The sequence below is a fragment of the Lissotriton vulgaris genome, chromosome 8 (genome assembly GCF_964263255.1).
Source record: "Lissotriton vulgaris chromosome 8, aLisVul1.2, whole genome shotgun sequence".
Classification (NCBI taxonomy): domain Eukaryota; kingdom Metazoa; phylum Chordata; class Amphibia; order Caudata; family Salamandridae; genus Lissotriton; species Lissotriton vulgaris.
The window spans coordinates 296,728,122-296,755,119 of NC_141696.1; positions in this window are offsets into that span (position 1 = coordinate 296,728,122).

The following is a 26,998-nucleotide window of genomic DNA, read 5'->3' on the forward strand; positions in this document are numbered from 1 at the left end:
CAGCACACGCCCCATAGGGAAATGGGAGCTTGCGACCGCACTAAGGGCCTGATTCACAGAACTAATCTGAGACACAATCCTATACTTACTACTTTTGGTATTCACAGAAGGCGTTTAATAGTAGTAAAGTTAGGATGTTGTCAAAAGTCTGTCTTAAGTCTGTCTTAAGTTTGTCTTAAGTCTGTCTTAAGTCTGTCCTAATTTTGTCTTAAGTCAGTCTTAAGTCTGTCTTAATTCTGTCTCAAGTCAAATTTAAGACGCAATCCTAACTTTACTACTACTAAATGCCTTCTGTGAATCCCAACATTAGTAAGTTTAGGATTTTGTCTCAGATTAGTTCTGTGAATCAGCCCCCATGTGCGTTAGCATTGTAATCAGGTATGCGGAAGTGCTATCCAATGGTCATGTGGTTCCTATACCAATACAGTGTCGGGCGGATGCAAGTCCGACCAACATCTTAATAACACCCTTAATAGAAAACATTATTCCATGACAGTATACAGAACTAAATATATATATATATATATATATATATATATATATATATATATATATATATATATGTATATATATATATATATATATATATATATATATATATATATATATATATATATATATATATTAAAAAATAAAGGTAACATCCAACTTAAAAAAAACAATGAAAGACAAAATGAAATAGCATTTAATAATATAAACTTCAGTAACAGAAAAAACAATAATGAAAATCATCACTAATGTATTTATTTTCATTTAATACATTAAGACAATACAGTTTAAGTAACACATATCATCTCAGATTCAAACTGTTGTAGTCACATTGAATAGATTATTTTTTTAATTAAACATGTAAAAACATTATACATAATTAATGTCAAAATGACAAATTACATATAAATATAAATTAATATAAACAATATAATGTATTTTTATCTTATTACCAACTTCTTACCTAAAAAAATAACTCAGCATTAAAAAATACATGTTTATAAAAAAATATACAAACTAAATACATAGTAAAAAATAAATAAAACATCACTATAATTACCCAATAATTAATAAATAAAGTAATACTGAAAATGTATATTCAAATATAAATAATGTTTACAAAAATCTCATCACATGAAAATACATATCATTTAATTCAACTGCCCAAACTATATCCCTACAGATCCACCAACCCACAACAAAAATATAATTAAAATAAATCATTATTTAATTATTTACATAGTTAAAAATAAATTAAATAACTAACAATTAATGACTAATTAAATAGTGTTATAACTTAATGAACTTCTCATCCAACAGCCCACTACTAAATGACTAACTCATAATAAAACTTAATGAAAAATAAAAATTGTAATTCTAAATTCAAAACATAATAGAACACCAATATAATTGCATATTTATTATTCAATTTATAATGAACAAAAAAATAAATTGACAATACACTGAACACATTTCTATATTAAATAGCTTTCCACTCTTTCCACCTATAGATCCAACAACCCACTACCACACTATAAACCACTAATAACATTTGAAAAAAACCGTCACTTAAAATTGCAAACTAATTTGTTTTTTAATTATTAACAAATATAACAACAATACTAACAACTAAAATTAATATATGCACTAAAACACATTGAAATAGTTACAAATTATATTTTGTACAACTATATTACTTGAAACGATACTAAAAATATGGTATTCCTAAAAAACAATATTACTTATCAAATAAATTATTTCTTAACAACGATATTCTATGCCACAATATTTCTGCATCGCAATATTTTTTCCCGATATTTATGAGTTCCTATATTTCGAACCTGATATGTTGTCATAACACCTTTTTGTTGCATGGTAGCAGTCCGTTGAGACTTACAAATCAAATTGTCACAGGACCACGGCGGGTTTTTACACCAATTGTTGTGGTTCCTGTGCAATTTGGCATTAACAAAATTGTTGTAGCTGTTCATGTAACCTCAGGCTTTGCAAAGACAGAAAGGTAATGTTCATGCTTCCAAACTGACCATTCTCTTATTTGCCTGGGCAAATAAGGAAATCCTATTTCCTGTGGCATGTTCCATATTGTTAAACTCAACTTGGAAGGAATTTAACGTGCCCCCAAGTGCCCTTTGAAAGTGTGCACTTAAAATGTGCATGCATAAACACAGGAGCTACAATCAGATATCACAATCATGGATGTTGGTTATCTCAGAAACACGTTCTTCAGTATCATCACCTTCATCTACATGCTTTGGTCAAAACATTTTAATATTTTAGTCATTCAGGGGCGTAGTGCCAACCGGTGCAGCAAATGCAGTGACACCGGGGCCTAGAAGCCTGAGGGGCCAACTGAACCCTGATTATCGCTCTATCTCAGAGTTCCAACAGCAGCTGGGGGGAAGCCATTATCTCCCTTGCACCAGGGTCAATGACTCATTGACTACATCTATGCAGTGATCTGCTGTTTTATTCTTTACTATTACATATTGAGTGCTTGTTAATGTTTCTGAAGGAAAGACAATCGACCAGATATGAAAGAATTATCAATATCATATAGCACATTGTTAATATAAATCTTTTTTTAGTGAGAGTAGTAGAGAAATTCGAAAAACAACCAGACAGGCTAACTCACATAATTTTCTGCGATTCAAAATCAGATATTCATATAGAACAAATCACTCTATTCAGCTGATGTCCAGTCAGATATGTCCTTTGATTGATCTGTGAAAATATCTCCGATTCTCATGTTTACAAATAGATCTATTGTGATTGCCTAGTTTATTCCGTTTACATATCTGTTCAGGATTCTGATTCTGGCCTTTTGGGGCAGGTGATGTAATTCATAGGCCCTCATTAATTGTGGCAATGTATAACACTCGTTATTTCCCCTCCAAATAATTAATATTACTTAGGGGTCCCAGTAATACTTGGTAGAGGGGCAGAAATAACAGGTATTATGGTATTTTGGAGAATGACATTTGTGAATCAAATTCTGATTTCCCTCAAAGAGTTTGTCTGATTGTAGTAGGTGGATTCACTCTGAGATTCTAATTTATAATTCGGGTAGGGTTGTTAATGCCTGTCATTGGCCCCATCGGATATAACTCATGATGAGAACCCCTGCACTGTTGAATACTTGTGGATTGCCTATTTAGTTACAGCACACAAATGGTATTTATTTTAACAACAATAAAAAATACATCCCAATTATTAGGCATTTTAAGAGTGCTCCATTTTGCAATCGATAAAGCTTATTTATTGTAGGGAATGCAATGTTAAGAATAATGCTAAACCAAATTTGATTTTGAAGAACATTGTGACGAGTGTGAGAAACTGGATTATTTTCTGAAGGCGTGATATCCCACTTCAAATAATAACCACAGCCCTTGTCAGGTTGAGCCACTAATATCCCTAAATAAATCGGTTGTCAACCCTCTGATAGCTTGACACACAAGCAGTCAGGTTTAATTTGGTGGCAATCTGTAAACTGCTATGTAGCACCCAAATATTATTAATGGGAAACATAACACAAGAAATATCTCTAAGCTTATTTTGATGAATTCCATGACACTACTGCAACAAAAACAATCATTAGAACTGATGTTATGAGTTTCTAAAGTCTCAGGTAAAAATAGCACCAACTCTGATATCTGGTCATGCAGGACCGTGAAAAAGCCACAGGTTCAGGCTTACTGCGATTGAGCAGGCCAAATACAGAGCCACGTTCGGCCCACTGGAAGTTTTACCTTCTGATTTCGAGGTGAGGACAGTGCAGCATGACTCTGCGGGGCTCTGCATTGCTCTGTGTCACTCAATGTTGGACCTGGTAATGCTTTCAGTAGGGAACTGCGCAGCTCTGTGGGGTTCGGTGTAACTTGGCATCAGATCCAGTGAAGTCGTCAGTGAGGAGCTGTGTGTATCAGCTTTGTGGCTCTGTGTCACTTGGTATCTGTGGGGCTCTGCATCACGCTGCTCCAGATCCAGTGAAGCCTTCGATGAGAAGCTCTGAAGCACCGCTCTTTGAGGTTCTGCGCACCTTGACGTTACACTGTGTCGAATCCAGTGAAACCTTAAGTTTGGCAGGGAGGAGTGCACCCTGACTCTTGCAAAGGGTCCAAGACCAGAGGACAACACTTGTGGCTCAGGAGTCAATTCCACAGAGGCCAGCATGAGGGACAAGTCAGGGTCAGCTGGAAAGCAGGAAATGCCTCTGGAAGCTTGTTGTGTTCCTGTGGCTTAAACAGGAGGCTGGACAACTGACCCTTGGAGTCACAACTGGGGCATGGGTTCAAGGCAAGTAGATCAAGTGTTCCTTAAGGATTTTCAGACAGCAGGGTTGCAATTATTCTGAGCTTCACAAGTCCAGGAGTGTTTTTGTTTTAGGTTTTGGGGATGAACTTGTATGCACAGAACCAGCCTGTGGGAAGTGACCACTCGTTCGTCTAATTCTAAAACTGGGTCTGGTCATTTCTTCCTTTTCCTCTGACTCTGGCTCCAGCCTGGCTAGTGAAAAAAAGAGCACATATGCCCCGGTGTGCGCCACATCTGCCAGTGACAGGGAGGTCTTCTTCTGAAGTCAGGAAGGGCTGACTACAGTCCAGAGGCTAACCTTTGAAGTGTAATGAGGCAAGGGGCATAGCTACTTCCTAGCAATCCTGTCAAGAAGACCAACACCTCCCCCCATCCAGGTCCTTTGTACACTGTCTGGCAGCAATAAGTATCACACAGCTGATAACAGTCAGGTGACCCTGGACTCTGACAGAAAGGAACAGTTGGCTTAGGCAAGAAATGCCAACTTTCTAAAATGTGCATTCTCAAGATGGAATCTAAAATCTGACGAGGTTAGATTTTGAATTAGTATGAATTGAGTCCTTGAACCATTTTTCTAGCTAGTTCCAAAATAAAGGTATGCAAGGAGTTATAATGTTACCCAGTGCTTTTCTAAAGGAGAGCCCGCCTTGCTGCAATAAAAAACTGTTTTGGGGTTTATTTTATTGCCAGGACACCTAAATCTTAAATATACATATCCTATTGTTTACACCGTGCCCTATGCGCATTTAGGGCCTTTCCTAGGGGTGAATTATAAGTATTAACAAAGAAGGCTTAGGCCTGGCAAAAGGTTTTATAACCTCGAAATAGCAATTCACAACTGCATTAAAGGCTTCAATGAGACATGTTTTATCAGTGCTACTTTAATGGGTGGCACAATGAGTGCTGCGGCCCTCCCTGTAGCATTTAATTTACAGGTTCTGGGTACATTTTGTTCACAAAGTAAGGACTTATAAGTCAATTAAATGTGTCAGTTAGGTGTATACCAATTTTACCTTGCTTAAAAGAGAGTACAAGCACCTTACCATTGATTAGCAGGAGCAAAGTGCAAAAATTTCTATGGCCATCAAGAATGGCTTTCCCAAAATATAGGACAGTTAAGGCAAAATAATCGTAGGGATTATGCAATTTAATGCTTCGCATACCATCTTGAGAAGTGTTTTTATAGAGGAAGTAGTCTCAGTGCCATACAAATCTTTTCTAACAAAAATACACATCATAACTCAAATAAAGCAAAAACATATTAAAGGCACCATCCAAAATAAGTCCGCGTTATTTTAAAAGAATCTCATTCCCTGAAAGTCATGAATTTTATTTTCTGTTAAAAAAAAGTACCAGTGTACCGTTCAGAGGCTACTAACATCTTAAAATATTCATAAGACCGTATGGTGTGGGTCTATTTTGTGCATTTAAAAACACTCTGCTACTGTTTTGGGATTACATTGAGATAAAAAATTCTTCCTCTTCCTGAGCCAGATGGAAGACAGGCAGTTGGCCCTACCTCCTGATAGCGATCAGCAGCAGCAGCTGGTTAATGAGAGGAAACTGTTTCTACAAATTGAAATACATTAGAACATGGCGCGGTGTTCGTTTGTATTCCAACAGCGTTCAATAGCGCTGTGCACAAGATACAGGTAGCACGGCTCTACCCAAAGGTTATTGATAAGCGATGCACTCACGGTGTTAGCCAATCCGTGGAGACCTTCTCAAGAAAACCTTTGTTAGTAGAAAGTCGGGTTTACTGAATTCGGCATTGTTCACACCAAACTGCAACACATGACAATAATAATCCTAAATCAGCTCACGAATTTATGATCACATACCATTATACATTTCGGTTTATTCAATCTAAACAAATGTATTAGTTTATTAACACAATTATAACAAAACCAAAAAAACTTTACAGTGGCCCAAAAATAGGGAGGATACTGCGAGTTAAGAAAAAATAAAATAGTTCTTATAGATGAGCTTTGCAGTACAAAGGGATGTCTTATGCATAACACATCAGAAAGGCAACATCAGCATCTTAATGGGTTTTATTGTGTATTTATTTGCAAGCATGCATTCTTCGATTTCTAGTTGTATCCATTCTCTCGCACATGTAGTAAATAAATTATCTTAATCTGAGACACAATAGACTATTCTGTGATGCAATGTTAAAGATTAGGTTTAATAGATATCTTCCAGTGTTCCAATATGATTTTCACTCTATTAAACATTCCTATACACATTTATTTTTATTAGTAACTTTCTTAAACTATTCTGTAAAATAGAATATTCGTCTACAGAACTAATCTCTAAAGGCTAGTGTCGCTTCTTTAGAAGTAGATAAAGAAAGGTGTTACTGCTGAATCAACTCTGTCAGCCTGCTACAGTGTTGTCATGAAATGCAAACAATTGATTTGTAGGTGGTAAATACATTTCAGACACCGGAAAACCCCTTACAAATTGTGTAAATGTTTTATGGTTTAAGGTTTATTTATTGTACAGTTAATTAAAACTCACAATTATTAAACGTACAAGTTTTTTTAAAAGGTCTGTTTCTTCGTTAAAACAAGTAAGGTGCAATGGTTCAAAATCTAAAAAGTCTCAGCTTTAGTTGCTTAAGAGTCTGTGGAGTTTTTGTGGGCTTAAATGCTTTCTCTTTGATGGCCATGATTGCCAGGGGTGTTTGTTTTGTTATTATTTGACTTCTGCTAGAGAGTACCCTCTGGTTTTTTTGTTCAGTCTTTTGGCCACTATATCAAAGTATTTTGTTATTCGGCAATTTAGCTGAGTTTCATTAGGGTTAAAACAGAGCATCACGGCCTGCCTGCAGCTCGTAATGCCCTTCTGGTTCCATAGAGCTCGAAGCTGGGAGCGCCTTATGTCCTGGAGGTTTGTGCAAATGCAGATAATGTGTATAAGGTCTTCTTTTGCAGAGAGACAGAGGCGGCAATGATTTGCGTGATTTTCCCTTAACCATGGTGCCAGGTGCGGAGCTATGGGGATTCTACCCATGCGCATGTTAAGAAACTTGTTTTTAGTCTTCTGTGTGAGTCCCATCATTAAGTAGTCTTGTGGTTTAAGAGCGCTGTAACAATTCAGTACCGCCCAGCCGTGCGCTCTCTTGGCTAGGGTGGCTTTGTCCTCAATTGATGACACCATCTTGGTGACTTTTGACACCACTTTTTTAAAGGTACGAGGGTCAGTAGCCGACTCCCATAGGTCTGCAAGTCCTAAGACCTTCAGGGAGTCCATTAAGTAGGTTCTTGCTGGTGAGTTGTCTCTTATGTTTAGTTCTGTCCATAGATGGGCGTTTAGGGTTCCATGGTCCGCGTCTCTGATTTTCCGCCAGTTTTTTAAATATGCGCCTCTTCTCTCGACCTCTTGTTTCTGCAGGCCGAATTCGAGCCGAATTTGTGCTGGTGATGAGTTGATGGGGAGGTGAAATATTGCCCTGAATGCTCGACTGATGGTTTTATCTAGTGTTGTTGCGTCTTTTCCTCTCATGGCCTCGCTGCCGTAGGTGAGCATGGGCTGTAAGCGAGCTCTCATTACCTGTAGGAGAGGGCCCAGGGACCGGTCTGGGAGTGCTTTCTGCAGGGGCTTTATCGATAGGTGGAATGTCGTGCCCATTCGGCGAATGGCCTCTAGTTGTTGCTTGAAAGAGCCGTTGCCGTCTATTATGACGCCTAAGTATTTGTAGGAGGTTACCTGGTATAACCTCTGTCCGTTCAGGAACCATGTGGGTTTCCGTTTTTTGTGATGGTTTATTGTCATTACTTTTGATTTGTTTAGATTGATGGTTAATGAGTTGATTTTTGAAAATGCGTTGGTTTTGTTGAGGAGGTGTTGAAGGCCGATGGGGGACCGACTGATGAGGACTAGGTCATCCGCGTATAGAAGGTTTGAAAGCGTGATGTTGCCTAGTCTTGGAGCGTGAGATTTAACTGTCTTCAGTTCGTCGGGGAGGTCTGCGAGAAAAAGGTTAAACATCATGGGGGCTAGGACGCAGCCCTGTTTCAGGCCTTTACTGGTCTTGATTTGTCTCGAGAGATGCGAGCCAGAACCCAGCTTGATACTGACCCAGGTATCGGTGTATAGCATTACCAGTTGTTGTAAGAGTGGGCCTGGGATTCCCCATCTGTCCAGCTTCCGCCAGAGTTTTTGTCGATCCACGTGGTCGAACGCGCCACTATAGTCAATGAAGCACATGAAGAGTGCACCCTTAGAGGTTTTTGCAGCGTCGGCCAGAAGGGTAAGTGCCATGATATTGGTTGAGGTGCCCTGGCCGCTGCGGAATCCAGTTTGGGTTGCTGCGATGATATTTTTTTCTGATGCCCAAGATGTTAGTTCCTCCAAAATGAGGCCTGCGTAGTATTTGGCCTCTGTATCAATAAGGGCTCGGGTCGTTCCTGGCTCCCTTTTTGTAAATCGGGCTTATTATTGAGCCTCTCCAGGATGTTGGTATACTTGCTGTTCCTCTTATTGCGTGAAATACTGGTGTCAGAGTGTTGCACCAGAAAGTGGGGTCTTGCTTGTATAGGATCGGCGGTATCCCGTTGGGACCGGGAGCCCCCTCGAGTTTGCCTTTCTGGATTAGTTTCCTTAGCCTGTCTGGTTTGACCTGGGTTGAATTTGTTTCTCGAAGCACAGTTGGGTCCAGTGTGGGTGATTGAACTCTGGCCTCAGGTGGGGTTTGGGCCTCGATTGGTTTAGTCCTACGGGCTTGGTTCTCTTTGAGGCGAAGTATGCCCAGGTTGTCAGGGCTTTGATACCCTGTGTCTGACCTGTCTTCCCCTGTAGGCTTGACCGTTGTTGGGTCCGCTGCGTTGAAGTGAGCTGATAGATGAGTAGCCCAGTCAGATTCGGAAATGTTGGAGTCAATGCCTTTGTGGCCTGGTTGTTGGAGACTATGGATGATCTTCCAGAAGCCGGAACTGTTCTTCTGTTTGGAGTTGTGGAGGATTTTTGCCCAGAGGTCCTCGTTTAGTTGCCTTTTTCTTTCCCAGGTCTTCTTTTTTAGTAGTGCTTTTAGCTTGCGGAGGTTCATTTGAGAGTCCTCGGTGTTAGGGAGTTTTCAGAGTTCTTTGAGGGTCTTTTTTATCTCTCGCTTTATGTTTTTTATCTCTGCGGTTGTTATTTTTCCGTGTGTGATCCTGGCGATGTTGTTGCCTTTTTGGGTTTTAGTCTCTGTTGCATGTTTGGCTCCTATTTCCGTTACGAAGTCAGCCCAGGCGTCGAGGGGGTTGTTGTTTGAGCTGAATGTCTGATTTATGATTGTTTTAGCGCTGATTAGGAGGTTCTCAGGCTCTGTGGTTTTGCACCTTATTCTTCGGTAGTTGGTGGTGTGTTCTGTAGCAAGATATCTTCTTGCAGCAGCTTTGTTTACGCTGGTCAGTTCGAGAGTGGATTCTAGCGGCAGATGGTCGCTTTGGGTGCTATTTCCTATCTTGAACGAGCTTATCTTCTCGTACAGTGGGAGTGATACGAGGATAAAGTCAAGGTGTGAATAGGTACTTGATGAAAAATAAGTTGGTGCTGGGGGGATGTCCTCAGTGAGTCGTCCGTTGAGCGCTCTCAGGTTTAATTGCTCGAGATCTTGTACAAACTGGGTTGCAGTTTTGGTGTGTCTGTTTCGGGGGGGGAAAGATTGGCTTGGGATTTTCCAGATGGTGTCCATTTCCTTTGTCATTTCGTCCGTGGTATTATCTCTGAAAAGGTTAAGGTTGAAATCTCCTGCCACAAGTACGTTCTCCATGTCCCCCTCAACCATGAGCCTTGTCAGTTCTTTGATGAGTTCTCTTGACCCTGATTTTTTGTGCTTCAGATGAATGTATGTATTTATTACGTGTAACTGTTGAATGACCTGTTCTTTTTTAACTGCAAATGATATAAACTGTATTTCGTTTGGTGGGGTGATGTTTGCTCTTTTGATTTCCGTTGCGCCGATGGTGGATATTGAGGAGAGTATCGCAAGTCCTCCTGAGCATCGGCCATGTTGGGAGCCTCTGGTTGCCGGATGGACCAAAGTTGTATAGCCTTGTAAAGGGAAGTCGTTTGGTTCCCATGTTTCCTGGAGGAGGATCAAGTCAAAGTTGTTAAGGTAATTTTGTGTGTCTAGGTCGTCCAGTTTGTTTGAGAGGCCATTAATGTTCCAACTGCATATTTTGATTTTGGTGAAGGTAGCCGTTGGGTCGGATGCCAAGAATGGCACTTTTTGTCAGTTGGGGGCTCCTCCAGGTATAGTGCGTGTGATTTTGAGACTGCTTAATGTTGATTGCTGTGTGGGGGGGTTGCGAGGGAATGGTGAGTATTTGTCCAACCCTGGGGAGTGGCTGAGCGCTCCTTTCAGTATTGATTTGGCCGGCTGGGTGTTTTCTTGGTTCCTTTCTTCAAGGAGCAGAGTGGGGTAGGGTGGCTTTTTTTCTGCTTCGAGTTTGATTCCCCACAGTGAAAAAGTAGGTGATTCGTTCATAATTGAAGTTGCTAACTCCCTCGATGACCATTTGGTCTTTGTTGTTTCGTTTCCTTGTGGGTGGGGGGCTGATTGAAATTCGAGTGTTAGCAGATCAGTGGTTTTTATGTTTTTTAATTTCTCTATTGAATTGATGAGCTTTAAAATGTTGCCCCTGTTTAAAATGTCCACTCTTCCTCTGGAGATAAATTCGGGGATGAATAAGATTGCGTCCGTGTGCTTTTCGCCCAGGGGAGGTGTTTGCTGATGCTTTTGTTGCTCGGTTTGGGTATTACCGTGTGACTTGTGAATGGGCGGGGTTATTGTTCCGCTTTTGGTTGTGACCCCTTCCGGTTTCTCCTTTATCTGGCTGCTTATCGAGAGGGCAACGCTTGTTAATCAGTGATTCTGTATTGTTTCTCTAGTGTCGGGTTCATTTTTGTTGCAGGTGCATTTTTCTGAGAAATTTTGTGTTGTCGCTTCGGTTCGTGATGGTGTGGGATTCGCTCGGAGCTGTCTGCTTGCTTCCGAGGTTGTTTGTGTTGTTGCCTCTTGACAGGCCCTTTGCCCTCTTTGTTCCTGTCCTGGTGGGTTTCCAGTTGCCGGTTTAGATGGTTGGCCGGCGGGGTTCTGCTCTGAGTAGAGGCTGGGGGCCTCATTTAGGAGTATGAAGGATCCCGTTCCTGCTGCTGTTGGTGTCTTTGTTTGCAATGGGTTTATAAGTGGAGATGGGAGATTTGTGGGTTCCTTTTGGTGCTTACTGTCACCTGGCTGCTCCTTGTCCCTCGGTGTGGTAAGTTGACTGTGCTCTTCTCTGCTTTCCAATTCAGCTGTTTTCTTGTTCCGGCCCTTTCTTTTTTGCTTCCGTCGTGCCCGTGCGTTTGGTGGGTTCTCCAGTGGTTCGGTTTGTCCTCTTTTGAAGCTGTTCCGTGGCAGTTCTTCGGGTGAGTGTAAATGTTTTATGAGAAAACGTAATGAAGCTGTGTACACATTTAAATACAATGGATGGATATAATAGAATGCCGAGTACAAAGGATGCGGCCACTAGCCTTGGACTGAGGTTTGCAATTCCCTCCATTTCTGAATGTGAACTCATCTTTTGTAGTCACAACAAGGGACTCATATGGGTTTGCAGACATGTAATATTACTGCAGTATGGAGTCATTTTAGGTTTGAGACTCTTTGCTGGCATAGAAAGAAAGACATGCTGGCCCAATCAAGTAATTATTCGGAAATCTGCAAAATTCTGGGACTTCACTATACTGGCGCACATATTCCCATTCTTAATATAACCAGAGATTTACTCATCTGAAGAGCATCAAAAAATCATATTCAGCTTCGAAGTGAAAAAAACACATTCCTAAAACTGTAACTTCCTCATGAGGAAAAAATATTCTTCCAATGGAGAAAAAATAACTTGTCAGATGCTGAAGTGCTTGGGAGTAACATTTAAGTATATCCTTGCAACATGTACACAGATATGCTCTTGATAATTTGAGATTGACACAACTTTCCAGGTGCATTCCTGGAATTCTCTAAGTAGTCCAAATTTGGATTACCTCAAACATGTGTGTAAATCTATCTGAGTATACTTCCAAAATGTATTTATTATAAAGCTAGTACAATTCACCCAGGCGGAGTTTCACTATTGCAAAATGAGTATAATGGTCTTGTTGCAAAATACCCTGATGCAAGATGCTCTTTCCAATCATATATGTACCAGTGCCCAAACTACTGATGGATCTTGAAAACTAGTTTTCAACAACTTGCAAAACTGTTACATCTACGCAGCTCCTCTACTAGTTTCTAGAACTAGAATAAGCTATGTGTATATTTTTTATCGCAATATGTCAAAATATTGTGGTCGAAATATCGACCAGAACAAATAATGCATTCACACTATGGACTACGGCTAAAAGTAAGTCTAAATCCATAAGTGAAGCTTTATTATTCTTAAGTACACATCTAATAATAATAATAATAATAATAATAATAATAATAAAGCCATTTTTAAAGCACCTGGCTGCACTAAAAATAGTGTGTCCCCGCGCTAGAATGCTACTACATCTCAAGAGACAGAGAGAGTGGGATAGTGAAGCAGGGGTCAGAGGAAGGAGGGAGAATTAGGTAACTGTATACAGATGAGTTTTAAGTTTAGCACGGAATCTGGTTACTGAAGGTTCCATACGAAGATCCAGTGGTAGTTCATTCCAGTGTTTAAGGGCCAGGTGTCTGAAAGAGCGGCCACCCATCTTGGCTCTGCGGGTGCGGGGGAGTTTGAACAGCATAGCTCCGGCCGACCTCATGTTTTTGGTGGGGCGGTGAATTGTGAGGAGCTTTTGCAAATATCCTGGGCCTTTGCCCTGGGCGATGCGGTACGTAAAGCATAAGGCTTTACATTTGATGCGATCCTTGACCGGGAGCCAGTGAAGCTTCGCTAGAGCATTCTTCCCAGATGCTCTGCGAGGCAGGTTGAGTACCAGGCGGGCAGCAGCGTTTTGCACGCACTGCAGTTGGTGTAAGCCTTTTTTACTTAGACCTAGGAGTAGGACATTGCCGTAGTCAAGATGGGGTGTGACTAGGGCATGGACAAGTGTCTTTCTGGCATTGATGGGGAGGAGGTCAAGGACTTTGCGGAGGGTTTTTAGTGTGCTAAAGCACCTTCCAGTGACTTTATTGACCTGAGACCTGAAAGAGAGATCCGAGTCGAGCATTACTCCGAGATTTCTGACAGAGTCCACGGGGGAGGGAAAATTGTCCAGTTCCGCCGGCCACCACATGTGCGACCAGGCAGAGGGGGATTTGCCAACAACTAAAAGTTCCGTTTTTTCGCCGTTTAGGCGTAGACAGTTATTGTTCATCCATAGTGCCACTGATGACAGGCATTTGGAAAAGTTAATGGCATCTTCCGTATGGTCGAGCGACAGCTTGATCATCATTTGGGTGTCGTCGGCATAGGTAACAATATCCACCCCGAAAGCTTCAACTATGTGAGCCAGGGGTTCCATATAAAGGTTTAACAGAGTAGGGCTTAAGCTGGAGCCCTGTGGGACCCCATGTCTCAGCTTCCAGGGGGAGGATGTGAAGGGGGGACAGTGCATCTGGAAGCTTCTGCTGGCCAGGAAAGATTTTAACCAGGCAATGGCAGATCCCTCCACTCCCATGTCAGAGAGGCGAGACAGCAGCGTTGTGTGCAGCATGGTGTCGAATGCTGCACTGAGGTCTAGTAAAACCAACACTGCTGTCTGTCCTTCGTCCGCCATCTGTCTGAGACACTCAGTGGAATAGAGGACGGCTGACTCAGTCGAGTAGCCGGCTCTAAACCCCGATTGAGTAGGGTGGAGGAGGGAGTTCTCTTCCAGGTATTTCATGAGCTGCCCGTTGACCACTTTTTCCACTATTTTAGCACAGAAGGGAAGAAGGGAGATGGGACGAAGATTTTGAAGTTGGGAGATGTGGACATTAGGTTTTTTTTTCAGAGGGATGACCTGGGCTGTTTTCCATGTGTCAAGAACATGGCATTCTTGGAGAGAGAGAGTGATGATATGAGTGATCTGATCGATCATACTCTACAAGACTCTACTTAGCTCGAAGATTTAGTGGCAGTAATATAGTGGCTGTAATACTTTTGTTGGTCGATATTTCAACTACAAATTGATGGTATAGGACTTTTTTGTTTATTTGTGTGTTGAAAAAGAAAATACTACTCCTCGATTGACAGAAAAACTTCTTTCAATATTTATTTGTTGATGTAGAGGACTTGGTCAGCAAAGATCCGCACTTGGATGTCGTGAAAATTAAGCATGGGTGAATTTTGCGAATTCGCGAATTTGCAGATTTGCGAATTCACGATCCGCAAAATTCGCAAATTTATGCGAATTTGCGGTTTTTTATTTTTGCGTGTTCGCGGGGCGCTTGGCGTGTTCGCGGGGCGCTTTGCGTGTTCGCGGGGTTTTTTTTGTGCGAAACCGCGATGCGCCCTCTGGTTCATCACTGCCACCCTCTCGTTTTTTGTGCCCTTCTGCCCTCTGCCCCACTCGTTGTTGTGTCCTTCTGCCCTCTGCCCCACTCGTTGCTGTGCCCTTCTGCCCTCTGCCCCACTCTGTGACTTTCTGCCCTCTGCCCCACTCCTGTTTTATTTTAGAATGGCGCCAACAAGCTGCCAGCGCCATTTAAAATAGTTACTAAGTTAGCTTCATCAGGAAGCACTAATAGATAAAATAAGCAGGTGCTCGAGCACCTGCATTTTATCTATTAGTGCTTCCTGTTGAAGCTAACTTAGTAACTATTTTAGAATGGTGCTGGCAGCTTGCCAGCGCCGTTCTAAAATAGTTACAAGCTTGAAGCTTGAACTTTTGCCCCCCGGATCCGTTCCGCTCGCGGATTTGCGGATTTTTGGAAAATTCGCAGGAATTCGCGGATCGCAAATTTGCCAAAAATCCGCAAAATCCGCGAGCGGAACGGATTTTGCGCCCATGCTTAGTGAAAATACAAACGTTTCTATGCTACCCTTTCCTGTAACATACAGCACACACAATGTTTCATTAGAAGTAGAAACATTTATTAAGCAATCACTATAAAGCACAGTTTATAATCAGTTGTGACTAAGGACAGAGTCAAGGTTTTCTTTATCTTACTTTTATTGGGGTTAACACATTTTGTAGATTTATTGGATCCATTTGCAGCATTTTTGTCCCCCTGTTTTGCCCTTTTAGTCGTTCACCTTTTAATTTAGGCAGATGCTAGGGGGAGTCAGTAGTTCGCAGTTAATGAGATGGCATTCCACTATGGTAAAATGTCTCAGATGTTGGAGTGATGAAGAAGGAACTACACAATATCGCATGTCATCTGGAAAAAGGTGGATACGATTCAGCTGAATTGAATATTCCCAAGCACTTTGCATGTCTGCCACCTCAGTAATGATCTCAAACTCTGGGAAACATATCTGCTGTCACATCCTTTAATGAAGGAGCAAGTACCACGTATAACAGCAGAACGTGTTAGCAATAGGTGACATTGTCTGATGGTTGATGGTATATGTATCATACTCTTGTGTTACTGATGGGTTGGTTGGATTGTTGATTTTGATATGTATGCCAGCACGGGGAGGGGGATGTTTAGGTTCAAATTAGATGGTTGTGTAGTGAGTGGTTTTGCCCTCGTTGTGCTAATGGTGTGGTGTGTCATAGGTTGGAGTGACTGAGACCTTTTGAGTGGTTGTAATGGGATGGTTGTCAAGGTATGGAGTGGGACATGTAGGGTTAGTGGGGTGATGTGAAACAGATAGGAATGGTATGATAGTCATGGTGTTATAGTGGTAAACTTGTGAGTGTATGTACTTTATATACCACACTGAGCAGAACACACATACTATCCAGGCTGGAGAGAGAGGATGTAGCTTGTTAATTTATTTAGAAGTGGGAATGCTTATCAGCACTGATGTGCTTGTTTGTCCATCATTGGTTCTTGCTATTTCAAGCTCCTGTGACTCGTGTAGCCAGCCTCTCTCTCTCTTCCTTCGTGTGCTCCTAAATAAATGACATGTCCCTTACTCGTTTACTATTGTCCTTGTTATTTATCTCCATCTTCTTCTGGACTACGGTTTTGTTTCCCTATAACCTCTTAGAAATTAACCGTCCACTCAAAACATCTAAAGGCTACTTTTAACCTACATCTAGTGTACCAACCAACCTAACACAACTTTTACCAACTATAAATTAGTACAGTTCTGTAACTATTTACAGTAGACCCACTTAACACAAAGCGTTTTTATTATCAGGCATAATTTGCAGCACTTTACATTTTTTGAACCATTACCACTTGTTACGTTTATTTGGATTATGGAATCATAAACTAGAATGCAGCAAAATAGCCAAATAGAGGATGACACGACCGGAATGCTGGGCATTAACCCCCAAGCAAAAGTAATTATAGTGCTTTGCGCAAAATGAGTGCTGTCACCCACTAAGATGGAAAAATAAATACAAGGTCTCCCGCATGGTTGGCCCATGCATCCTGCACATCCTTTGCAAATCATCCGGGGATCCAGGCCGGGTTATAAAAAATTGTAATCAACATATGTAAGACCAATCACATGAAAACGTGACTCCATAGAATAACACAGTTTCCCCAAAACATCATCAATGGAAATGCAGTAAAAATGAAAAAGGTGTGTGACATTTCACAGATCATAATTTGGTGCCAGCATCCCCACAGAGACACAGCCACGATTAGTGGCCTAGCAGGGGAAGTTGTCAGGATGCTGTAGTGGGTGTCTGCATGCTGACTTCTACTAAGTGATGTGAAATCAAACAAAATGCCAGATTCCACCAAATTGCACAGCCCAAGAGTGGATCACTTGCAATAGTGATCCAGTGGTGACAGATGGCATAGATTTGCTGCTTGTCAAAGTTGATCTAATACACAGCTTAACTGAACCCTACTTCATGATCCATGTGACTCAATAGACTCAATAAATGAAAAATATTCTGTGACCAGCTATTCACATTTCATCCAAAATGAAAGTAAATAATGAGTTTACCTCTTGAACATTTGGGGCTTTATTACAACTACGTCGGTTCATAGGACAGGAGTAGTTGCGTGGTGGTCTGATGACTGCTGCACTGCGGGACTGCCCACCGGAGCACCTCTAGGCCACTGTCACCGCCGCGATCAAGGGTCACGCTGGGCCAGTGGCCTTTCCCTAGTTTCCCTCCCTATGCTGGCACCAGCAAGCATAATATGAGTTGCCTTACCGCCAAACTTTTCATAGCGGTGCGACCATCATGAAAAGGGTGGCAGAGAGGCAACAAATGGGGCCACACAGGCCCCCTTTTGCCTCTGTGCATGGGGGTGCATGCAGGAGGGCACATGGTGTGTCCCCCTGTATTATGTCTGTATCCCTAGTGCCAGCACCGAAAGAAATGCACAACATGTGTGCATTTCTTTCTGTGCTGGAACGTGCTTTGGAGGTCCCACGATGGTGCCTTTCTAAGGCTCACTTATGAGCCTTAGAAAGGCACTGCTATGGAACTGCCAAAGCACCTCCCAAAAGACCAGGATGTAATGCCTAATCTGGCAGGCGGTGTGACTAAGGGTTTAGTGGTCTGGAAGCGGGAAGCTGGTGTGGCGGCCCACTGTGAGAACTTCAAACTTGTAATCATGCCGAAAGTCATGCTACATTATCCTGAGCATTGTGGGCAATTTCATCTGCGGTTTTGAACTCACAATGTTTATTTCTTAAATACATTTTCCGATTTCTCATTAGCGCTCTTCCGCAAATAGACAGATATTTAATCTTATGATAAAGGATATTTTGTTTGCCTCTTGGGTTTTAGTTCTTAGGGCTGCTCTTAAAAATGTTTCTATGCCCACATAGGATACAAAGTTTATCAAAATTGTCTTGTGTTGTGGCCAATGGGTTTTACGTTAAAGAGTCTCAATGAAATATCTTTGGATCTCATGTACAACGTATCCAGTTGCTTTCATTTTAAATACCCTTTCCTTAAAATAGTTAATTAAATAATCTCTCAGAATTCTTCCTTCTACCCTTTATGATGAGCTATCTTTTTGCACATTATGTCCCATATCAAGTAGCACATTCTGCACGGTGCTTTCTAATGTTTTTTTTTTTTAAAGTTAGGTCATCTGACATTACAAAGCATGCCTTGTGTAGCCCTCTCTTTGATTTGATTCTGATATTTCGAACCTTTTCTATAATTCAGTATTCAAATCCGGAAGCATTTTTCCAAGCAATTTATTCGCAGAAAGAGCATACATCTCTGTAGAGTCTCCTCCACTTTTGCAAACAAAAAAATTCTACTCTTCTACATGTTCTCCCTCCGTTTATGGCTCAAACATGCCTCGACCAGGATTTTCGAGAAAGGTTAGGGCTTCAAATTATTTGCAGTTATGAACAAAGGATTAATAACACATACACCCTGAATTTATGTATACAGTTAATAAAAAAATATTGCAGTTATGTTTTAATAAAAATATTGTTACATAAAGGTTTCAGTGCGAAAGAGGAAATTGAAATATGGTATAATTAAATAAGAAATATGCATTAAAAAGATATTTTATCAGTAAATTATATTTATTTATACTTTCAACTATTTCAAATATTTTAATTGAATGTAACATTATTTCCTATGAGGTTTTACTTTAATGCCCTACCTCCATTATTTTCTGTCCATGGGTGTTGGTGGCATGCATTGGTTATGTGTGGTGCTGGACTTACTACTGTCTTTTTTCAATGGTAACTTACACTCGGATTTTGTGAATAAGCAAAAAAAGGTAGTAAACTTGCTCAAAAGTGTATATTACTAAAACAATGTTAGTTAAGTTTGTGAATCAGACTTGTAGATTGAGGGTAAATCAGTATGCCAGAAGCAAATTAGTCCACCACTTCATATTCTGGATGCAAAGGGTCATCCATTTTGCAATGAGGTATGGTATATGAGGAAAATATTATTTTTTTAAATCACACCTTTTATTTAAAAATATAATGAACAAGCATACATATTCAGGGACGGAGGGAGTCAACAGGCATCATTACAGTGAAAATATGATCACCCACCTCAAGAAATAATAAACTAACTTGTCAGAGTTATCTCCAAAGGCAGTAGATTAACTTGAGCTCAACTTCATTGTAGCTACAGAACAGGGAAGGCAGACTTAACTGAGGGCAATGTGTAAAGCATTTATGTAGTACCTAAACAGTAATACAGCCAAAGCACCAAACAATAAAAACCCCAAACAAAAATAGGAAAATAGAGATAACTTCAATAAACAAAATGGCACCAACATAACACAAATCCAATAAGAGGAAACACAGATATGAATTTTTAAAGTTTAAAAATTTGAATTCTTTAAGCAAACATAGCACCCAAAAGCACCAAGCGCCAATGATAGGCTATGAAAGTGGTAGTCTGGGGCCTAGACACAATTTCAGGCCAACTACAATGGAGTGTGGGTCGGATACACAAATGGGGTTGGTCAGGGTCGATTTTACCTTCATACTTTCTTTGGAGCTCATAATCCTCTAGCAGAGCTGGCATGAAGAAGTATTCTTGAAAGGTGCATTTGATTAGCTTGGAGATCTTGGAAGTATAAAAATGTTTCAAGTCCTAAATTCTGAGGATCCCCCTTGTACACAGGAAAACCGTCACCCACGCCCTCATCAGCAGCAGACTGGACTACGGCAACACACTCTACACTTGGATCAACAAGAACCTCAACCGCAGACTCCAAATCATCCAGAATGCCGCCACCAGATTAGTCCTAAACCAGCCGCGCCACTACCACATCACCCAACACCTGCGGGCACTACACTGGCTCTCCATTGAGAAGAGAATCACCTTCAAGCTTCTCACCCAAGCCCACAAAGCACTTCACAACACTGGCCCCCCCTACATGAACCATTGCCTCTCATTCTATGCACCCCAAAGATCCCTCCACTCAGCCCAACTCTCCCTCGCAACAGTACCAGGCATCAAGAAGACCAGAACAAGAGGACGCTCCTTCTCCTACCTTGTGGCTAAAGCATGGAACTCCATCCCTCTCCACCTCCGCCAGACACCAAACCTGTCCAAGTTCCTGAAGGACCTCAAGACCTGACATTTTGATGAATCACCATGAGATCCCAGCCCGGACATACCCCATAGGACAGGGAACTCCCCCGCCCCTCTCTGATGCCATCCCCGAGTACCGAGGAGCAGCGTGCAGCCCCCTCAGCGCCTTCAGACCCATTCGGGTGAGTAGCTGCCCTTCACCAACCTTGATTGATTGATTGATTGGTGCAGTTTTCTTGGTTTACTTTTAAGGCTCCCAGCACCGCCGAGCCTGCACTTAGGGGTCAGGACTCACTCCAACAAAAGTCACTAGCAAGGCCCTGTCCAGAGTCCAGGACCAGTTGGTACTGTTTAACTGGCCAACTTCAGAAAACACGCCTCTTGCAGTTTGTTGTGTCTCTGTAGTCATACAGGAAGACAGCCCACTGCTCATTGGCGCCAACTTCTTTGATCTGGGTGCAAGAGGAAGCAGGTCTCTTTCTTCAGGGTTCAATTCAGGTCACAGTAAGTTGGGTTCGGTCCTCTTCTGCTCTCCAGCAGGTCCAGTAGTTGTTCTATAGAGGGTTCCAGATTTATGCTTTGTACTAGCTAGTGGGTGTTTGTGGCTCCTGTCTTCTGTTGAACCAATAGGTAAAATGTTCCTATACCCACTTTTGCTGCAGTGTCTGTGTGCCACACTGCAAACAATTCAATAGTGCATCTTATTTTTAAAATTCAAGACGGAGAAAGCCTTAATTCCCTTTTAACAAGGCTGTATGCCCACCCATAGTTGCAGACTGCAAAATTGACAGTTCCTTGCTCTGTAGTCATTCACAATTGGTTCTGGTGGTAGACCCCATTGCATTCAGTGCCAGTCTGAATGGGGAGACCAAGGTTTGCCTTCTACAGGTCTGGCTTTACCTTTATTTGTGAAAGGGCTGGCCCCTTCATAAGTAAATTGAGTTCCTGAAGGCACCTTAGCTGGTCTTCCTGCAAGGGGTCAAAAAACACCTTCCGACACCCAAGCCATTGTTCCTGCTCTGGGAGCAGTTTACAGTTATCATTATGATCAACCACTTGCAAACCACTGAAGGTTCAGGCAGGTGAATTGGTTACATTCTTTCTTTTGTAAATATTTATAAAAAAATCCAATTTTACCAATAAATGTTAAAAATAGTAAATGAATGAATTTCTTTTATCTATTTTCTGTCAAAAGTTACTTATTAAGGTTTATAAGATTCAAATAGAGCCCAGCCAGTGAATATAACTTTTAGGGCCTCATCACTGGAGGAACTTGCACATGTTCCACTTTTAGACATCAGGCATGCTACCCTGTGGAACGCCTGGTATGCTTAGGAGTGAATTACTGATATTTAAAAATATGGTTTCCTCCCTGTCCGAAAAGGGTTATTTTGACAGGTTGGCACAGCACGTTTTAGGCAGCTGCAATCAGGCCACACAGGGCTGGCCTGAAGCCATGTTTTCTCTGTCACTGAAGTGAATGGCACAATCAGTCCTGCAGTCCACAATTGGCATTTAACTTTCCATGACATCAGTGTATTTCTACACCATATACTATGACCTTATAGGAAAGGTACAAATGCCAGGGTGAAAACACTTGCTTTACTCATGTTTAGCAGGGCGAAAGGGCATAAAGTTCTAAGACCAGCAAAAATAGAGTCCATAAAAAGACAAAATATCTGTTGTCACCAGGCAGAAAATGTTGATTTAATACAATGACTCACACAAACCTTCACCTCTCAAGAGTCAGGGTCTCTTCCCACACTCAACAATGGTAATAAATAACATATTGTACTATATCATTATTTATTACTTGTATTATGTTTTTTAATTTAATAACACAAATCGTTTTTTAGCAAAAAATAAAAGTGAACATTTTGACATTTAAAAAAACAAAGATTGTACAAATTAAATAAGTGAGAGTGAATGACACAGGTATTGGTAATAGTCAAACTGTGTAGTTACAAATAGGTGTAGGAGTAGATGTACATGTGAGTAGATCTCCATATATAAATGTACTCTCTGTAACAGGGGAAGTTAGCTGATGTTAGCTTCTCATTAATAGTATCTAAATGCATTTTCCTCAAATATTGCTGAAAACAGTTTTGCAAGTAGTTAAATATGGTTAACACACTTACACATCCCTACTTTCAACACAGTCTGAGAAATTAATCATAAAGTAAACAGTTCAAATGTTTCATAAGTTACTTTCAATATCATAAAAATGGCAAGTTCACTAAAACTGTTATACAATTATACACATTTCCTATGTGGAACACTTGCGCTCTGTTAGGGCCTTTTAATGGGAACTCTGGAATAAATGGGAAAAATAGTAACACAGTGATCTTTAGCAAAGGAGTACCATTTACATTACCATCCATGATGGTGTCTGGAATGACAATTGTCTTTTAGATTCCTCTGCAGTTGTTTTTCTATGCTCCAAGTTTGTCGGCCTATGTTACCACTTGCTTTGGCTTAAATATGTAATATTAGATAAATATTTACTTTGTTTTATAAGCAAATTAAAATGAAGTTTTTGACTACATTACTGTATTCATTTTAAATTTAAAATATGTGATTGAAACCTTTTACATACATAATAAATAAAATATGTGACTTTCAATGGCACACTTAATTAAATTTGTATATTTTACTATTTTTTTGTACTTTAATTTTTTACGATTAAGGACAGAGAACGAGAAATCACTTCCTTAATATTTGTAACTTTTGTTAGTGAGAAAACAAATTCAGAATCACAAAATATATGAACTTATTGAAAGTTAGTAAGACTTAATTTAGAATAGTAAATCTAACCCTCCCCAAAGCAAATCTGACCACCCCACCCACATATAGACTTTCACCAATTTTATTAGATCTGAAGCTAGAATAATACATCTGACCTCCAACCCCAATATCACAAGAAAATATTTGCACTCCCCCATTGTTTTCAACACTGGTGCAAGCATAATAAATCAGACTCTCCCAAAATATAGGCACTATCTTCAATGTTAGAAATCTGCTGCCACCCCCAAAATAAAAGGGCATGTGTAACAGAATACAAGGTGCGGTCCCCAGAAGAATCTGGGTAAAGTACAATATACAAGTAAGGGTCCTATCAGATCTATTCATCCAACCACTTTCACTTAGAGAGTCAAAAACAGTGATCCTCTTTCTAGGTCAAAGCATTTCTATACTTGTCACAACTACACAGAGACCAAATATTGATTAGTAAAATGTCATTATTTCTGCAAAATACATTTCAGAACATAAAACATCAAAGATTGAACACATTTCAGTAAAGAGGACAGCAAGGTGCCCCATGTGAGGTGAAGAGTGATCATGCATAAAAAAAGATGTTTGTGCTGTAGCAACACTTACATAAATTGATTTGAAAGATTTTCAAAAAACTATCTATAATATCAATTATTGATCACTATTTCAGCTATGAGTTGACAAATATTACAGTCCAATTACAGCCAACATTAATAGTACAGAACACATATGCACGGAGATATTTCAACCCCTAATCAGGACAACAAGAAAAAAAGTACAATATGGAGACACCCTAACCATCAAAGTGACAGTGTTTAAATGATTCCAGAGTCACCTTTTCTTCCAAATCCTGGCTTTGATAGCACACAGACACAGATGTTGCCATTGCCCTATAAACCACCGGTTTCAAAGTTCTAGTTCCATGAGTTTCCTTGTGTTCTACTGTCTAACATACACTTTAAGCTAGTCTTTACTGATTTCTTACAATTGCTATTTTATATCTAGCACTAATCTGGATCCACTGGCTTCTCTGTCAGCTTCCTAGGACCTTACCTTCCATGTGCCACATTGCTGTTTTTCATTCTGCCTAAAATAGTGTCACAGTGTCCCAATAAATGCCCTGCTTTTGAGCATCCAATTGAGTCTTATTGCCTGTATGCCAGAACTGCTCCACTTAAAAAGAAAACGTAAATAGATATCAGGCATGGGAAAGGAGACAGGCTTCTAGTAATTGGAAGGAAAGACAAAGGTCAAATGGGATGAGGGGAAAGTAGGCATATTAGGACCAGGTGGGGAGAGTGAAAGGTAAATTAAGATGAGGAGGTGATAAGTAGAGGCTTCATACAGTAACAGAACAAAGGTGTGGGAGGAGGCAAAAAGACAAAATGATGAGTAGGGGGTGGAAGGAGTTTGCCTACAGTAACAGAGGAGAAGTATAGGAGGAAACAAGAAAGCTCTTCAATAACAGGGCAAGTGAAAGTATCAAGTAAAAGGAACAAGATACAAAGCACCACTGGCGCGCTGAAGGAAAACCTGTCTGCAACTGTCCACACCTGCAATGTGCCCAACACCAAAAACCCTGGTCCAACCATCCCCCTGAAGTACTCATCAAAAATCATCTCAATCCTGGATGCTGTTCACCTCACTATTGCTAAGCTGCACAACACGGAAGGAGCCTGTTCTGTCCTGTACCCACTGCTGCTTAGTGTGCAGCAACTCACCCAGCACAGAAGCACCACCTACACTTACCCCACGTACACATCCATGCCACCCACTGGCAAACAATCACCCCAAGACATAATGTCAAGTGTACTCCTCAACACTCGCTCACTCAGCAAGCACATCATGGAAATTTTGGACCAGCTGGGCAGCGACTCCTTAGGCCTTCTCTTGCCCATTGAGACATCTGAACCAACTGCGTCAGCATCCAACATCTCCATTGCCCCCCTGGTTGGATACAAGATCACTCAACAAGACTGCCAATACAAACCTGGAGGAAGAATCAACAAATTATTCAAGGAAACCATCAGTTGCACCAAAAACTACAGAGAATGTGACCCCCTACATCGAGCACCTGCATTTCAAACTATAAATCTCAGCAAATTTGATCAAGAGCCAACTTCCGTGGCAACATTGCAGACTTTGCTATCACACCTCATCATCAACTGTGAAGCCTAGATCCTCCCTGGTGACCTCAACTTCCATCTGAAAGGCTGGACTGACCCCAACTTAGCAGCATTCTTAAAAAGTCTGGGAATCTTCAGACTGACACAGCACATTGCCATGCCCACACACACCACTGGACACAACCATGACTCAACCTTCATCTTTGTCAATGACACCAAGGTCACTGGAGCCACACCACACATCTGGAAGGAACACATACCATTGTCCACTTCCAGATCAGCACCGCTCACCACAAAAAAACTTTCTCTCCCAAAAACCCCAATCTCAATTCGAACTAGCTCTTCACCGGCCCCCAATATCTGCCAGCCTAACCATGAAAGCTCGCCTTCCGACACCTATAACAGAGTCACCCCCAGACCTCCGATTATATCCCCGCCAACCATCTTTGATAACCGCAAGCTGGTAACACCTCCAAAGACACTTGAATCGGCTCAAGCTAACTTCTCTCCACTGCCACCTGTATTTGCCACTGACACTGCCCCTGAACCCTCGTACCCCTCCCCTCTAGCACCCTCAGCCTATACTGATCTGAAAATTCTACACTCCAGAGCAACTAATCTAACCCAGAGCATCCATAGCTCCATTCTGGATCCTATGAACCATCTTTGCCTCGCTGAACTTGCCATTGCTAACCTCAAGCTACCTCAATCTTACACCCTAAGATCGCCGATCCTCCCATGCACCCACTTCTGCTACCTCTGAGACATCTTCGCCCGTGCAAGCAACCCTACCACCTTTCAGAGGAGGAATCCCGAGCTCTTGCACTCACTTACAACTCCTCCTCTGCCACCTCCACTCCTTTGGACCTCACGGGAGACGAAATCCTAGCTATCCTCTAAGACCACAACCATGTCCAAGACATCCCTTGCCTTTTAGATACGAGTCCTGAAAACCTCATCTGCACGGTCTCCGTCAACCCCAACAGGCCAACTACCCTTCACAACAGAAGTGTGGTTAAAAGCAACCTTGCGCCTGTACTCCTGTCCATCCAGACCCCTGAGACTCCCCCAGACTCCCCACTATCTGTCCTCTTAATCAATTGTCGATCAGCAGTTAAACATGCCTCGGATATTACTGACCTCATCCTGAACAAAAACGTAGACCTGGCTATACTAACCGAATCCTGGCTCAATGAACTCTCTTCCCCTTGCCTGGACTTATTAGACCCCCCTAATTACAACATTACTAGACTAGACAGGCACTCCAACAGGAGGCATCCCCTGTATCTATCGATCCTCCCTCTTGGTCACGGAACTCCTAGCGGACCCCACTGACTCCTGTGAATACCTCGCCCTCTCCATTTCCAGCAATTCATTGCATCTTTGCAACTTGCACATCTTTTACCACCCCCCTGGCTCAAGCAACTCTTTCACTGATCTCCTCTTGGATATCATTACAACCAAGATTCCCTCTAATGCCAAAGAGATCTTCCTTGGTGATTTCAACCTGCATTGGAACGACCCTAAAGATCCCTACGTCAATTCCATCAAAGACCTCCTAACTGATCAAGCACTGTCTCAAGCCTGTTCTCTGCCAACTCACTCAAAAGGTGCCACCCTTGACTGGATCATCTCTAAAGGAATCCTCAGTCAAACTTTGCTCCATAGACCCATGTGACTGGTCCGACCACCACACCATCTCCTTCGTTTTACCTGGGACCCTAAAGTCAAAGACACTGCAATCGGTGATT